At 35.9% G+C, this 16,622-nt stretch overlaps 1 protein-coding gene and 1 long non-coding RNA gene across 2 annotated transcripts in view; one reads left to right on the forward strand and one right to left on the reverse strand.

Moving 5' to 3' along the window:
* The window catches only part of LOC143367127 (uncharacterized), a 277,661-nt gene that overhangs the window by 157,464 nt on the left and 103,575 nt on the right, over positions 1 to 16,622 (reverse strand). The gene's annotated exons all lie outside the window — the stretch shown is intronic.
* The window catches only part of Grd (GABA-gated ion channel), a 167,781-nt gene continuing 167,397 nt past the window's right edge, over positions 16,239 to 16,622 (forward strand). Inside the window, exon 1 of the mRNA XM_076808592.1 lies at positions 16,239 to 16,518. The gene's annotated coding sequence lies outside the window, so the exon portion shown is untranslated. The remainder of the gene's footprint in view (positions 16,519 to 16,622) is intronic.

Genomic DNA, 16,622 nt, shown 5'->3' on the forward strand with positions numbered 1-16,622 from the left:
GCTCCCCTTTACGGCTATACCCAATTTAATCTATAACCGGCAAGACCGCGGCTCGCCGTATTCATTCGGTGGCATCATTCAGCTTTCGACTAAATTCTACTGGGTCGTTCCATGCAGCACATGTAATGCGGTTTATCTGAGAACTCGGTTCATAAAAATGTCACTTGACGAACGTCATTTAGTATCCGTTTAGAATGAATACTACACTGCATTCCACATTAGAGCAGACCTGTTTCGCGCAGGCACGACCCTCGGGAGGCGCTGCTACGCCCGACTCCCCACTTAAGGGGAACACCACTGTGACGGCCGGAAAAGTAAGCCATTTTTAAGAATTTTTTTCAGGAATAATTTACAGTTTTCAAAAAAATTGTTATTACCTACCTTTAGTACGCTGTCTTAAGAGAATATACAAAAAAAATAGAAAAACATCCATAAATTTTAATATATTAACCCTTAACTGGTATCCTGGGGTCGCTCGTGACCCCAAGCACCCAAAGTTCGATGTACAATTTTACAGTTGTCTAAGTTGGTAAACTGAATTTCTAATTAATTTTATAATAATAGTTTAACTATCTACGCTTCTATTATTTTCTACATTACCTAAGAAGAAAATATAGTGGTTGCTCTAGTGTCGACTTTAAAATTTTCTGTGTCCTTTTTTATTTGGGGTCTGCCACGACCCGAGTATTCCAGCCACGTTTGCCAAAAACAGTATATCAGTTAAGGGTTAATTAATCTTCTAGACCCCCACACGCAAGCTGGTCGAAGGTGTAACTATGGAACAGCAAGTCCGAAATTAAATTTCATTTTTTTTTTATAAACTATATGAGTGTAGTTTCCGTTGTACTTACGGATTCTTTGATTGCAAACAATTTTTTTAAATACGCGCGAAGGGCTGTTTATCTTTTATTCGCGGATTTTCGAAACTTTTCTTCTAAGGCGCACCATTTTTACAAAACTAATTTGTTTAAGAAATCGGTACGTACAACGGAAACTACACTCATATAGTTTATAAAAAAAAAAGAAATTTGATTTCGGACCTGCTGTTCCATAGTTACACCTTCGACCACCTCGCGTGGGGGGTCTAGGAGATTAATTAATATATTAAAATTTATGGATGTTTTCCTATTTATTTTTTTCAGTATAGTCTCTTAAGACAGCGTATTAAAGGTAGGTAATCAAAATTTTCTATGAAAACTGTATATTATTCCTGAAAAAAAATCTTAAGAATGGCTTACTTTTCCGGCCGTCACAGTGGTGTTCCCCCTTAACCGCCTATGTTTTTCTCCGTCGCACGGCCCTCTACTCTCTCTGTTAACCGCGTTTAGGATGTACCAGTTATTCCTTGGAAACCACCACGACCAATAGCTTTCCACTGCTCGTGGTACGAGCCTACATGGACGCAGCCTCATGCAGTTCTCCCGCAGCTCTCGCAACGGGTAACATTGGAACAGTCCCGCGCTCGGCTGTTACCCGGGTCCCAGAACTTCAGGAGGTATTTGCACCGTAAAGGGCAGGCCTGACTTAAGGCGGCCACACACGGTCCGGCCGGCCTATCATTTGATGGCTCTCGACCTTCGAAAGGGTGGGAATACCATTAAAAAGACAGAAATGTCCAGGATTTCCTAACACAAAAAACTACATAATTCGGATCATAATGAAGGAAATTCCATGAAAAATCGAATTTTGCATTTTGTTAATATCTTCGACTTACATGAAATTTTGTATGATTTTCATCCGAAACACATAAGGAATCCATCGGTATCACTTCCATATCGATACAATAAAGAATAAAGGATTTCTTAATACTCCGAAACGAATAAATCCGTTGAATAAATTAATAAATAATGAATAATAATGTTTAACTAAACTGTAGATTTCGTCACAATTTCTAATAGTACTATTTGATTTTTCCTTATAATCGGAAACTAAAAGTTTATCTAACAAGCGATTTAAATCGCTTAAAGAGCGTTAAATAAGCTACTAAATAAACAGTTTTCAAATTTTTTAAAAATTGAAAAAAAAAACATTAAATGAACGTACAATATATTCAATTATAAATCATTAGAAAGGAATAATTTTTTTATTGTATATTTTTTGGCGCCATTCCGATATCTTTTATAGTATAAAAGTTATACAATACGAATGTTACTAATTATCCCTATCCCGACCACTGTGCGGCACCCACACGCTCCGGCCGGCCTGCACAATCTGACAGGCCGGCCGGACCGTGTGTGGCCGCCTTTAGGGACTTATACATACCTATGTAATACTCACCGCAGTGAGTAAAAAAATGTTTAATCAGCATAGGTCCTAAAATGAATCCTCTTGATGTAAAATGTACTTTGGTGTTCACATGAGTAGGTAGTATAATGAAGTTGGAATTTCGAACGTAAAATTTTTTTAAAAAATTAAAACATGATTTCGGCGCACAGTTTCGGTCAATTAAAAGAACAAAAGCTAATTTGCAAATATAAGAAGTATCATCTTCCGACGTTTCGGTCAATATTTAGACCTTTATCAAGGAAAGTTTCACTGATCTGACAAAAGAAATGAATACTTGGCAAACTTTTTTATGTTACACCAAAAAGTTTGATTCTGGGACGTATGGTTGATTAACCATTTTTCACTCCTCATAGTGAGCACTAAAAGTTTCTGAAGTCATGGACTTGTTTCTGTATCACCCAGTACATTATAGCAGTATCAATGTTTCACTTATTATTCTAGATCAATAAGGATCTACCCTATCTCGATAAGTGTCATTGACAGCAGAGAATGTCATGTAAAACGCATTACCAACGGAATGGCTTTTCGCGGCCACGTCGAACAGTTCCTCAGCGACCCCTCCGAACTCGTAAATGAATCCCTCCGACGTTTTTTTTTTGCCCGATAAGGAAAAGATATTCCTCCCTTTCAGCATCCGTCGAGGCTTATCTGATCCCTAAAGTTTTATGCCAAAACGAATAGATTTTGGCATGTAATTTGCATTCCTTTTTCTCTCCTCAGGATAGAAATACACCCCAACAGTGAAACCACGAAACTTGAATAAGTAGAGGATTTACATACACGATAAAAACACATAATAAATATGTATGAATAGGTAAGAAAGCATCAGCGAACAATTTTAATACCTGTGACCTTCACTCCTTTAATTACGATTTTTGTGGAACAATAAACAGCGCGGGATAAAATGAAAAGGGGTTAGAAGATAATATTGTATCTGCAAAACATGAACTACAAACCATGGTGACACAAAGACAATTATTCTTGCATGTGCTAAGAAGTGTTTCAGTTATGAAATATAGGTAACATAATCTATAGATAATTTTAGAAATTATCTAAAGATAATATATAATTTATAAGAAATTTTATAATTGCTTATTTCTTATTTCTCGAGAAATACTATAATTTCTCGAGAAACTTAAGTCTAGGAAAAATATTATAAATTTAATTTATTTTCGTAAATGAATGTATCACTACTTAGTTAATCGCCAACGTAAAAAAACACATCTACAATTTATAATACATCTTATTAATAACATTAGAACCTATATGAATTCCAATAGAAAATCACAGTACAGAAGATTCGATATTATTAACTGCTGAAGGTGCTCTTAAATTCTTATTTAAAATTTTAGAAAAATTGTATACTGAATTAAGTACCTAATGAGTTTCTTGGGGCTATTAATATATATATAGGTTGAGTACTTTAAATCAACCCCCTCGAAGATATTTCTTTGAAACTGTTGGTTATATAAAAAAAATATTCCAAATAAAAGTAATATAGTTTCGACGTGGGGTGAGGGGTATTTTGATGTACTAACGTTTCTTCTGGGTGAATCGTGTTTGTTTCTCTTCGACCATTGCATAATGAATTGAAAAATCGCTTGATTGTACCGACACAAGAGGAAGTCAGGCTTTTAGCAATCAAATTCAGCTGAAGGATTAAAACGTTCGTACACGTTCAACGATGTGTCTCGAGACGCGACAAAATCCGAAACTACGTCCCGCGATTTCGCGGTTAAATCTACCATTAACTCGCCAGCGAAAGAGGGAAATAAGGAGGGAAGTAGACCGAGCGTGTATTTCTTTGGGAACGGTCACGGAACTCGACAACGAGGGGAAATACGTTGGATCGATTTCCGGATTAAATTACCGATTCCTGGGGATCTTGCTGGTACTTCGATGGGAAAAACTTAACGTAAATACTCGTAACGACCAGGGACCTCTATTTCAGACCTATTGTGTCCTAAATTATCTATTAACGAAAGGATAATGAGACCTTAAATCGATGCAAATGTCTGTGGCTAAGTTTGAAGCTCTAGAACATCTTTTATATCATACTAAATTAATTATGACAGCTACTAATAGCTTGTATCTATTAGAAGTGTTTTACACCGAGCATATTCTTTGCTATTTATTATCGTTAATATTATTATTTAATTAGTGGATAATAATTAGCAAATCTAATTATTGGACTGATGAATTAAGAGTAAATGTAGGGGAAACCTGTCCAAAACCGTATATGTACTTAAGGTTTCCAGGTCCATATCTTTTTAAATTATAAAACAAATTGGGTAATGAAAACGGTATTTATTAAGTGTTTTCATAAACAACACAAAATAACAAAAATATAGTTGAAACGTCCAAACAGGCTACTTAATTTAACAATAAACTAAAACCTGTTCTTTTTTCGATTTTGCCCCGATCTAAAGTAGCAACAATAGTATTAAGTTCTATCCACAGCGTAATGAGCACCTCGGAATCAAACAACTTTTGTCTCAAACATTTCTTCCTATCTCAAAAATTATAGAAGTTATTCAGGTGGCTTGTCCTAGGTGGCTCATCATGTATGTATACACAAAAATTATTTTCAACGTTATTTTCTCTACGTTTGTTTGGCAATTTTTGGATTTTAGCTGTTTTCGATTGTTCTACATTCAGAGTAGGTGTTTTCTTCTTGTTGTTGCTTGAAATAGCGGGGTACGGGTTTACCCCGTACGGTTGTGTCCCAAGACGTAAGCACCTACCTACACTTTTGGTTACAGCTAAATATGAAAACGACAATAATCGGCCACGACCTTCAAAATATAATAGAAATAGACACTGTTAATAGATATCTTCAAGTAACTTACATTCTAATTAAGGGAGACCGGGGCAAAGTGACGCGAAAGAAGTTTGAAGTCGAATAAAATTTTTCCCTTTCAATAAAAATGTATGGAAATAGATTTCAAATATAATTTGAACATTACTATTGATAAATGACGAATAGCAATACCTAAAATAAATTTAGAGTATATTAAAATTTAACTTGAAAAGAAAAAGCGAAAACGACCACTTTACCCCATATATGAGCTTAAATAAAATAAGAGTTTTAATTAAGGATATAGGTAATTATTAACCCCTTGCGCTGGAACGACGTGTTTAGCACAGCAGCTTCTGGCTTTTTTGCACCGTGGTTGTCAAAAACTGTGTCAGATTTTTCATTTTTTTGAGGTTAGATTCTGTTTCATCACGCCGCGTAGTTTCCCAGCTAGCAGACAGGTTAGGTTACTGCGCACATCACTCGCGCATCTTTTCCTTGCAGCTCAGTTTACCCCGAATATGTACTCAGTGGAAAATTAATTATTTAATAATGTTAGGATTAATGTTTTCTCAAACGCGTGTACACGTGTATTTGTAAGCTGGTTTTAAACACGCAGAAAAAAATTGAAGTTAAAATAACACATTTAAGACTCATTTATCCAAAAAGCTAATTTAAAAAGAAAATCAATTGGAAGTCTCTAAAACTTAATATTTTTTTTTTAAATGAATTTGTATGAATGTGCATAATTATCATTGGTATATTATATACATTTGTACGTCACCAAAATTTGTAAATATATTCTATTGTTAAAGAATAAATTAGGAAAGCTCATTTTGCCCCGAGGTTCACTTTGCGCCGGTCTCCCCTACCAAAACACTATATAGTCCACTTAAAGTCAGTCGAAAATAAGATCAGAGTACTTAGAAACAGAATAAATCTAATAATTCGCTGGAGCATACGTATTTCGTCACGAATTTCTGTTGTCTAACAGTTCAATATGGCAGAAAACAATTGCCAAATGCTCGTGGGCTTCTTTCATTTATTTTCAGGAATAAATATGGTATACGTTTTTGTGCAGGTTTCCCCTACTAGGTATACGATTTTAATGAAGATTTATACCTGCTTAGATATATATTTCGCTCGACGTACCATAATGTATAGTTAACCATTTATTGACTATTATGATTTTAGTATCAAACTACTAATACTAATTATCACAAAGAAGCTACGTAACTCTACATAAAATTGCACATAATGAAAAAGAGTAAACAGAGTAACTTTTATTTAATTAAATTTATTCACGATACACGACAGCGAAATATATAAATTAAAATGTGCTGGCCATGTGATGAAAGAACTAAACACTTTTTCAGCTTCGTTTTATTAATTGAGTCTACATGCACATTACTTTCTACTATAAGTATTACATAGAACAAAATTATTATAGCACTCTAAAATATTTAGAAATGTTTAAAGTACTAACAATAAACTACGTTAGACGAAAAGGAACTGAAGGTACATTGTTTTGTTCATCGTGAACAAGGTTCCAATTTTCGATTTTAATATATTTATATATTTTTTCCAGAACCTGTAGTATCCATTCTTCCTTGAACGAAAATTAAGAAACAAGTGAATGCTTTTTTTTTAAACTCATTCATCAATGGCGTTCAATTGTGCTGACGATCTTAAAAGATACTTTATGGTGATTTTTTTGCTGTAAGGAAAACCAGTGTGAACATCACTTCACGACGATATTTAACGATTTAATTAAAAGACTGCAAAAGTGGACGTCACAAAAGCACGCTTAAGCGAAAGGGTTATGAAGGAGGGGTAAGAAAAAAGGATATCAGCGATTTTAACAGACGATAACCACACCATCAATGAAGTATTGAAGTTCCTCTTTGCCTCGACACTTAGCTTTTAATACCCTTGTACGAAAATTTACGCCAGAGAGATTTGGCACATTAACTTGATCTGCTTCAGATTTCTTCTAATTGATCAACACTCATTATTATACAATGCCACTCCTAATATTTTAAATATAGGTACATACATTTAATAATACGAAATCAAATTTACAGAAGAAACTATTCGTCTGAGAGAAGCAAAGTTTGTGACCTGCAGATCATTTTCTGACGTCACCATTGTTTGAGATTGTTATAAAGCTGTGTAAATTTATTATTAAAACAATTGAGCTATTGTTACAGTGAAACTGTTTGGTAAATGACACTCGCGAAAGAAGACACAAAATATTCATTAGTTGCTACTGAAATGTGGAAATATACATATACAACAATTTCACGATATTGAGGAAAGGATTATGGGGGTGAGAAAAAAAGTGGACAGCGTACAGGTTTGTGAGTGACGATAAAAATTGACGTGAATTTTCTGGAAATGATCGAACGCAGGGAATTCGAGGACACGCACTCACTCGTGTAATCGTGTCAGCATCGTGTTTGTCCAATTTCTATACCTAGTTTTCGTGTGTTACTGCATGGGGTAAACTGTACAATGATTGAGATCCTAAGCGGAAACCCCAATTGGAATGTCTATATCTTTTTGTGAACTTTTTGTATGGTCTTAATTAATTTCAGTTATTATTAATAATCGTGGATTTTGTCATTAAAATAAAACATCTTGAGTACCTATTAAGTCTTTTATTTTCAAAATATTCAATGAAAAACAAAAATAGGCATACAAGTACAATTATTGGCATCATCAAATTTGAGGTTATATAGAAAAACATATGAAGTTAAAAACGAAGTTTAAAGTGTTTAAACATACTATTTCATTCACTATTAAACACCTACAACACTTAGTAAATCTGTATTTCAATCCATTGCTTAGTTACAAAGCGACAAAGTACACTTACCTACCTCTTTACAAAATTTTAAGAAAACGCCTGAAACTCAGCCCTTTGTTCCACTTTGCGGTGTTGCCAGATGTAAAATGTGTAGTTCAACTACTGGGCGTTGCAGTGTTGCAGTGAAAGAATAATACCGGAAATCCCGGACGCCCGTACCTCTAAAAGCGGTGGGGGAACTCACGCATGCGCGCGAGGGGCGCCGCGCGTCGAACCAATCAATGCCAAGATGGGAAACGATGGGAAACGAAACGACGCCAGCGCCAAGCCAAGCTAACTAAGTCAAGTGAGGCCGCAGCCAACCTTGGCTTGGCGCTGGCGTCGTTTCGTTTCCCATCGTTTCCCATCTTGGCGATGATTGGTTCGTCGTCGCGGCGCCCCTCGCGCGCATGCGTGAGTTCCCCCACCGCTTTCAGAGGTACGGGTGTCCGGGATTTCCGCCGTTCACTGGTCGAGACGCTGCCGCGTCTCTAGATATTTCTCTGAAAGTGTTAGCAATGTATTGGCTACAGCTCCCCATGAAAATTATATAGGGGAGAGTAGGATAAAGCGGAGCGGGTGTGTAAAACGGAACGTCAATGTTTCTCTTAGATGAGAGCTGCGAATGAGCTGGTATCACGTGACATGGGACCAAACTTTGTTGCCAAATATTTTTCTTAACAAACGCTTTGATTTTCTTTTAGTCTAAGGTCCACTTAAGACGCCTGTTAAAGTCCCGTGTATTTTTTTACGATTTTATGTTATCACCCTCTAAAGTTAAGTGTTCCATTTTACCCTACTCTCCCCTACTCTGCTTTATTCGGGTTATATTTCATCACGCGTGATGTATAATTTGTCTACGAAATTCTGAAGTGATTCGAATCATGTGTAATTAAAAGTAGCTCGAATAAAATCCTGTTTGGAGTTATTTTCATCAGGAAAACATTGCCCATCCATTGTTAATAGTATCACGAAGCTCTCAAATAGAAATTTAAATTTTTATTAGCTTCGACATGTGTTCAAATCAGAAAGGTCCGACCCAAATTAATAAGCAATTTCGCCAAACCCTGGTCCAGTCAAAATATTAATCTGTTTTTGAGGATTATTGAAAAAGTGGTTGAAATTTTTGGTCTGTGTGACAATGATTCGTATGAATCTAAAAAAATATTCCCTCTTTTTATATCTTGCATCGCATTCCCGCTTCCGACAAGGTTTGTCGGATTCTAATAACTTCCGTTCAAGGCCTGGTATCGATAATCCCATTGTCGAGTGGGTATCGAGAAAACTCTGGGGTTGAATGGAGTGCCAGTGCCGCGGCACCGCAGGAGGCTGCTAATGCACTGTCAACAATGGATCCCTCGCCCAGAAATCTCTTCCTTCTGCGATGAATTCGAGCTGTACTGACTTCGATTACTTTGCGCCTGAATACCGCAGCGTTCTCATAGGGTACAATTTTTAATAAAGTTTAGTTTGTTACGTATTAGTTTGTTACATTTCGCGCAATATCTTTCCCAAATTGCGAAGAATTAAGGGGTTATACCTATTTAGTCAGGCGGTCGAAATCAGGCGAATGTTTGCGAATTATTTTTGAAAACGCGGACGCATATATTTTTACAGAACTTTTTGCACTTAAAATAGCAACGTTTAAAGAACATTTGGTAATTTTTTCGTAGAAAAATACTTATGTTTAGAATAAAGTAACTACCGACATCCAAGAAGCCTTTTTAAAAAACAAAAAAGATTTCTTTAGTATATTAATGTAGCCTCTGATTGGCGGAGGGAATTTCCGAAATATTAATTTGAAACAAAATGGCGGCTATTTAAATTTGAAATCCTGATTTTTCGTGCAAAAATCACGCGAAAAAAAATCAGGACTTCAAAAGAAAATGTGTTTACACAACGTACAAAGTTACAAAGTACAAATTATTGACGTTAAGCTTATATTAATGAAATATATATTTTTAAAAATAGTTTAAATAGTTTAAAAGTTCTAATAAAGTTAATTTTACAATTATATTCTTCATTAAAACTCGTATTTTATTTCAGATCACTTTACCCCAAGTAGTAGCTCACTTTACCCCATATATGGGGTAAAGTGGTCGTTTTCGCTTTTTCTTTTCAAGTTGAATTTAAATATACTCTAAGTTTATTTTAGGTATTGCTATTCGTCATTTACCAATACTAATATTTAAATTATATTATAAATCTATTTCCACACATTTTTATTGAAAGGGAAATTTTTTTTCGACTAACTTTACCCCGGTCACCCCTATTTTTTACCCCTGACGTGGACGAAACTGCTCGGCACTAAACAAATATGTCACTGATGTGTGTGAATGAACCTTTATAAAATTGTTCCTAGTATACCTAATTCGACCCAGATTAATAGAGGTACATAGTTTGGTATTGTTTTATTCAGTTTATGTAGTATGCTACAATACCTAGGATATATCTCGTGATATTCAGCATTTCATTTTATGACGTGTTTCACTAATATGACGGCGCGACAAATTCCCCCAAAATTGTACAATATAAACATAAATCAACAATTAGAAGACATGTCTGTTTGTATTAAGAACTTGACAACAACTCACTGTTATTTAAACAGCTAACCACCAACTTTTATTAACACATCATGCGATGTATAAATAATTCATCAAAACTCTCTGTGTAATATTATTTAAAAACATTTCCTCGTATTTCCTAGAATGCAGCAACTGTTTTCGGGACGATGTTCGTGGAGGTGTGGAGTGTTGAAGGTAGGACTGCGAAGGAGGAAAAAAGGATACCGTAAACTGGGGGAACATTGGCAGTAGGAGAAGGTGGGGTAAAACGGAACGCTTAACTATGGAGGGTGATAACTTAAAATCGGGAGGAGAAAAAGACACGAGACTTCAACAGGAGTCTTCAGTGGACCTTAGACTATAAGAAAATCAAAGTCATTGTTAAGAAAAATCTTTGGGAACGACGGAAAATGAAATTTACCGGAGGTATTGAAATCTTCGCCTCGCTGAAATGGTGGGGTAAGACGGAACACCCACTCGAAGACCGTGTAAACGTACAAAATCTTTATTTTTATGATTTAAAATGTATTCATTTATGTTAAAATCTATAAATATATGTTTTAGGTATAACTATTGCAAATAAAATATAACAAAAATATATATTATACATATAAGAGAAAATATTTTTTTAGATAACATGAAAATTACGGAAAATAATCAAATATAAATATAATATCGTAAAAGAAGGATAGATTAATACAGTTTGTTTATTATTTTATGAACAAAAATCACGTACAAATGTATCATCTTCCTTTTCAGCAGTGGTGCAGGCTTCATGGGCCCACCCTTTACATGCAGTCATTTAGTAAACATTTAATATTTACACTTCAGCGCGAGGTAAAGAACTGTTTAATACGTCAAAATGTAGCGTAAGGACTATAGAATCCAACGACGTACTTGCCGTTATTAATTTTCCAAATCCAAGTACCGAAAAGTGGTCGAAAGTCCAACGCAATATTGAAACGTCGATACCGGAAATTTTTCCAACTCTCTTAATGGAAAAATAACGTGTGCAGGGGTTTATGGTCTATCACAAAATGCTATGAGGACCCTTTGGTTCCATGTGACGCGATACCAACTCATTCGCAGCTCTTATCTAACAGAAACATTGGTGTTCCGTTTTACCCACCCGTTCCGTTTTACCCCACTTTACCCCAATTACATTGTTTTACGTCAGACTAGTAAAACTTAACCTGTTAATGCTATTTATATGTAATGCTATTAATTCTATTAAGAAGTAAAAAATAAAATAAAATAAACAAATTTAAGTGTCAGTGCATCTTACTGGCTTCAGATTAGTAAAACTTAACCCGTTAGTGCTGTCTAAATGATGTGCCAATGTTACCCCGGTACACTAACGTTTTTACCATGTATTAAAGAAGGAGAAGGACAAAAATTGTATACATTTTGACACTTGTAGTGCAATCACAAAAGGTGCAATGTTATGATAGGATACTTATAGCAAATGTAAACATGTTAATATTTAAATTATATATCAAAATGTTTCAAAGCCCCCGCCAATGTTCCCCCAGTTTACGGTAGTGGACTCGTCAGTAAGGCTTACCTAGCAGACCTTGCCTTAGACGCGGGGATGCTGGAAGACAGGACAAAACACATACTTCCTTCCTTTTCTTCTTTGTAGTCCTACGTTCAACATCTGCGCTTCCAGGAAGATCCTCCTCAATTGGTGAACCCGATAGAACACGCATCAGGACCACAAGGAGCCAGCACGCCGCTGCCGAAACCGTGCAAAGGAAACGACGGACAGATCTGATCGTATCGCCCGCGTAATCCCTCTCCTAGAGTGGCAATTCAATCGTGCTGGATCCTACCGATTTATCGCAGCAACCTGTAAAGGAGAACCCACCAGATCTTTCTCTTGGCCACGTTGGCTGTTTGAGCAACGCGCTCGCCTCGAAGACGACTGCACGCTCACCGAGCTCGCATCAACATGACGCACTGCATTGCAAACTACGCGCACCCTGCATACCCACAGCTGTGACGCACAAGCCTGCCATCTGAGCAGAAGAACTAGGGGAGACCGGGGCTAGATGTTACAGGGGCAGGTTGTTACAAAGCAGTTTAAATTTTTTTTGCTTGCACTATCACTTCGACGATGAAGTGGCTGATGTGTTTCAACCATAGACAGTTGTGTATGTTGTTTGTTTGTAGTCGGTTCACGCGTTGTCAGTTTATTACAGTTTTTTGTGTTTTCGGTACTAATAGTACACTTTTCTCTTCGTACTTCAATCTTTTCTACCGGACAGACAGATAAATGTATGTAAATTAATATTACCGCGTTTGAATCAGCGTTCCTTTAGCTGCAGATTCGTACCAAGAACATGAGAATACACCAAAGTGGTGTGAACTTATAGCTTTTTATACACAATGGTGTCAACCGGGGCAAGTTGTTACACAAGACAAGGGACAGGAAAGAGGCATGTTGTTACATTGTATTTAGTAATTAATTTATTAATTTAACCCTTTCAACTGTTAAAAGAAAAAAGGAAAAGTAAAAATCAAAACCTAAAAAGATTTTATTAAAAAATTTTTTAAAAGGAACCTGATGGCATAAAAATATAAAAAAACATACAGTAAAGAAATGGCAGATGAGAAATAAAACCACTGCAAATGAGGGCTCGGATGCAATAAGGGGACTAGCGCTCGAAAAGGGGAAAAATTATTTTCCAAACGTTAAGAAACATTGGAAAATTAAATGTTGTTAAACTGTATTTTAAAAATATAGACTAAAAAATATAGAATAAAGTGGACAAGATTTTGGCAAAAAAATTTTAAGCACGACATCAATCAAAAATAAATTGTATAAAGAAGAAAAGATAAGCAAAAAGAAAATGAAAAAGGAAAGATAGGAAAAAGGAGAAAAAGAAAAATTTATAAAAGAACAGAATATTGTAAACATAACAGTGTAAATATTGTAAATATTGCGTGTAAATACTATAATAAAAATGTTACTAAATATTTCGAAAATAATACCGCAATATTTATTTGTAATATATAATCATATAATAGTGAGAACGTCATGTCTTTGCAGTGTGACGCGATTGTACGCAGCTGCTGACTGTTGGTGCCGCGCGGGATTTATATATATCGTCATATCTTCTATAATTATTTATTAATCAGTGTGAAAATTGGTGAAAAACTTCCTTGTATATTAAGAAAAAACTTTGTCGCTGCAAGTTATATGTACCTCAAAATTCCCTCGATACTTTTTAACGGCGAACTTGAAAGACACGGGTTATGTCCAGTATTACTTTTAAATGAAATATTATTACATTTTTTAACATAAGAGATTTGTGCATACATTTCACGGCTTCGTTAGAGTTTTCTGCGTTTTATGTTTCAAGTCTCATACCGATCCGTTAATATTTACTCAAGTTATCGCAATTTATGTTTAAAGAAATAATGATTTTGGACGATGAAATTTTTTTTGTTTATAATTTTTATCTCGCATACTAATGATTGGATAAAAAAACTGTAAATAGAACAAATGTGTGTCGTGACGAGCTTTATAACACTATATTTTTTAAAATACAGTTTAACAATATTTATTTTTCCAATTTTTCTTAGCGTTTGGACAATACTTTTTCGCATTTTCGAGCGCTAGTCCCCTTATTACATCCGAGCCCTCATTAATAATAGACACGAGTCCCCGTATGAAGAGGACAACGATAATTAGTGCAACTGATTTCAGTAGTTTCTTATTATTTTTAAAAGGACTTTTTATTGTACATTTATTGTAATAGATTCTTACCATTAATAAATTTACTTTTGTCCAAGAAAATATAATTATATTACTCATAATAAGCCTCGTTTCGTAAAATTTAATCCTGTAACAACTTGCCCCGTATGGTCTAACAACTAGCCCCTACTCGGGGCACGTTGATATAACATGTCTCGACCTTCAAAATGGCTTGTTTCAAAGTCATGGTTCTCGTTTAATTACACGCGATAGCGGTGATCGGTAGAGGAAAGAACGTACTTTAAGTGAGAGTCATTGATAGTATCGAATATGGAATGCAAAAAAAATAAAAAATAAAAAACTGAAAATTGTAACAATTAGCCCCGTTCTCCCCTACTGAGGGCCCACGAATGTTACGTTCTACCAACCGGAGCATCACTCAGTAACGCAGGACAAATCAACGTCGAATCGAGATGGGGCTCATACCTGAACATCCTCCGGCGTCGTGATCACCGAAACGGAACGTCATCGCTATATCGTTAACGACGGGCAACGGGGTAATGTAGCGATACTCCGTATTCGCCACAAGGGGACATTTTCTACCGATCCCGCTCATTCGCAAGTTCTCCCCTAACTACTGATTCCTATATATAGGTACTACCTGTTCCGTCCTACCTCCTAACATCCCCACGTCTAAAGCAAGTTCTGCTAGGTAAGCCTTACTGAAGAGTCCACTATGTAGCAAGCCCAGGACGAAACGCGCACACTTCTCCTTCTTTTTCTTCTTTTCTGTCTTACCTTCAACTCACTCCACACTCCACCCCTCTTACACTTCCTACCCCCCCCGTTTTTTATACTGTTTGCCTAAAAACACTTCATAATTTCGCACGGTTTAATATACATTAAAATTACTGATATATGCAGTTTAATCCAATTCTGTTTAATACAGTTTTAGCACAGTACAATTTAATCCATTTGTATTACATTAATAGCATGTTAATTTAATTTTGATTACATTCAACGTTATCACAGGTCTAAATTTAAGGGGCCATGCTCAGTCAGGAGGCCGAAAAAAGGGTGGTCTTTGGAAATTTTTTACTCAAAAGCTACAACACATTTCTCAAAAAATCTTTTTTCCTTTTAAGGGTTGCATCTAGTACCGTGCATCGTAATTTTTTTATTTAAAAATAGTTATCAATAACTAAGTTATTGTCCATCACCTGAAGGTTGTTTTAAAAAAAAGCTTTTGCGGTGAACACTGCTGTTTGAAATTCGATCATCTAAAATAAAAAATTCAAAAGAATTTACTTATTATATTATATTATCTGGTATTTGAACGAAGGATTTTTTTTATCCCATGCTTATTTTTCTTTTAATTGACGAAAATCAGGCAAGATTTATGATAACAATTTTAAAATTTTACTTTAAACATCAGCCATTTTTTCCCTAATCAATATTTCGAAAAATCCTTCGTTCAAATACTAGATAATATAATATACTAAGTAAATTCTTTTGAATTTTTTATTTTATATGATCGACTTTCGAGCAGCAATGGTCACCGCAGAAGCCTTTTTTTTAGAGAACCTTCGAGTGATGAACAATAACTTAGTTATTGCTAAATATTTTTAAATAGAAAAAATACGATGCACGGTACTAGATGCAATCCTTAAAAGGAGAAAAGATTTTCTGAGAAATGTGTTGTAGCTTTTGAGTAAAAAATTTCTAAAGACCACCCATTTTTCGTTCTCCTGACTGAGCATGACCCCTTAAACCTCACTGTCAGCGAATCGACATTTCGTGTACCCGAATAACATACTTGCGGCGTTTAATGCGACGTTAAAAAAGAATCGAGACCCTGAAGAACCTTGCATTCCATCCAAATCGCTAAAAGTGATAGTGATGGGGGTGGCGGGATATAGAGTGGGAGTAAGAGGCGGGCATAGAACGCGAATAAGAGAAGCAGAGTACGGGAGAAAGAGGGAAAGCGCAGGGTGGCAAGTGCGGAGTTGCCACCCTTCGTCAGCTGTCGTGTACCAAGCAGTCAGTACGCGTCGTGGCTTCGCCACGTGCTTCTCGTGTCTTTGGAGAGTTGTGTTAACGGCAGTGAACGGAATTTTAGTTTTTTTCTCTGTGACAACGGTGTCTAGTGCCACGATCGTAGGGGGACACTGAACCTGCGCTTTCACGCGACTTCAGGATGCCGTCGATCGAAAGGATTTCGACGACTTCACCCGTGTCCACGATCTTGTTCTTGTGACCGTGCGATGAAGGGACCATTTCGACGTCACCGATGGAGGTTTGAACGTGCGAAGATCGAGCATAATCGGTGAGTGCAAAAGTTTATTAAGGCAACACGGTTAACGTAGTGTCAATCAGCACTTACAAGGGAACATCCCGAATCCGGGAATTCAAAAAATTCTGAAACCTCGT

This window comes from Andrena cerasifolii, chromosome 3 (assembly GCF_050908995.1).
Source record: "Andrena cerasifolii isolate SP2316 chromosome 3, iyAndCera1_principal, whole genome shotgun sequence".
Classification (NCBI taxonomy): Eukaryota; Metazoa; Arthropoda; class Insecta; order Hymenoptera; family Andrenidae; genus Andrena; species Andrena cerasifolii.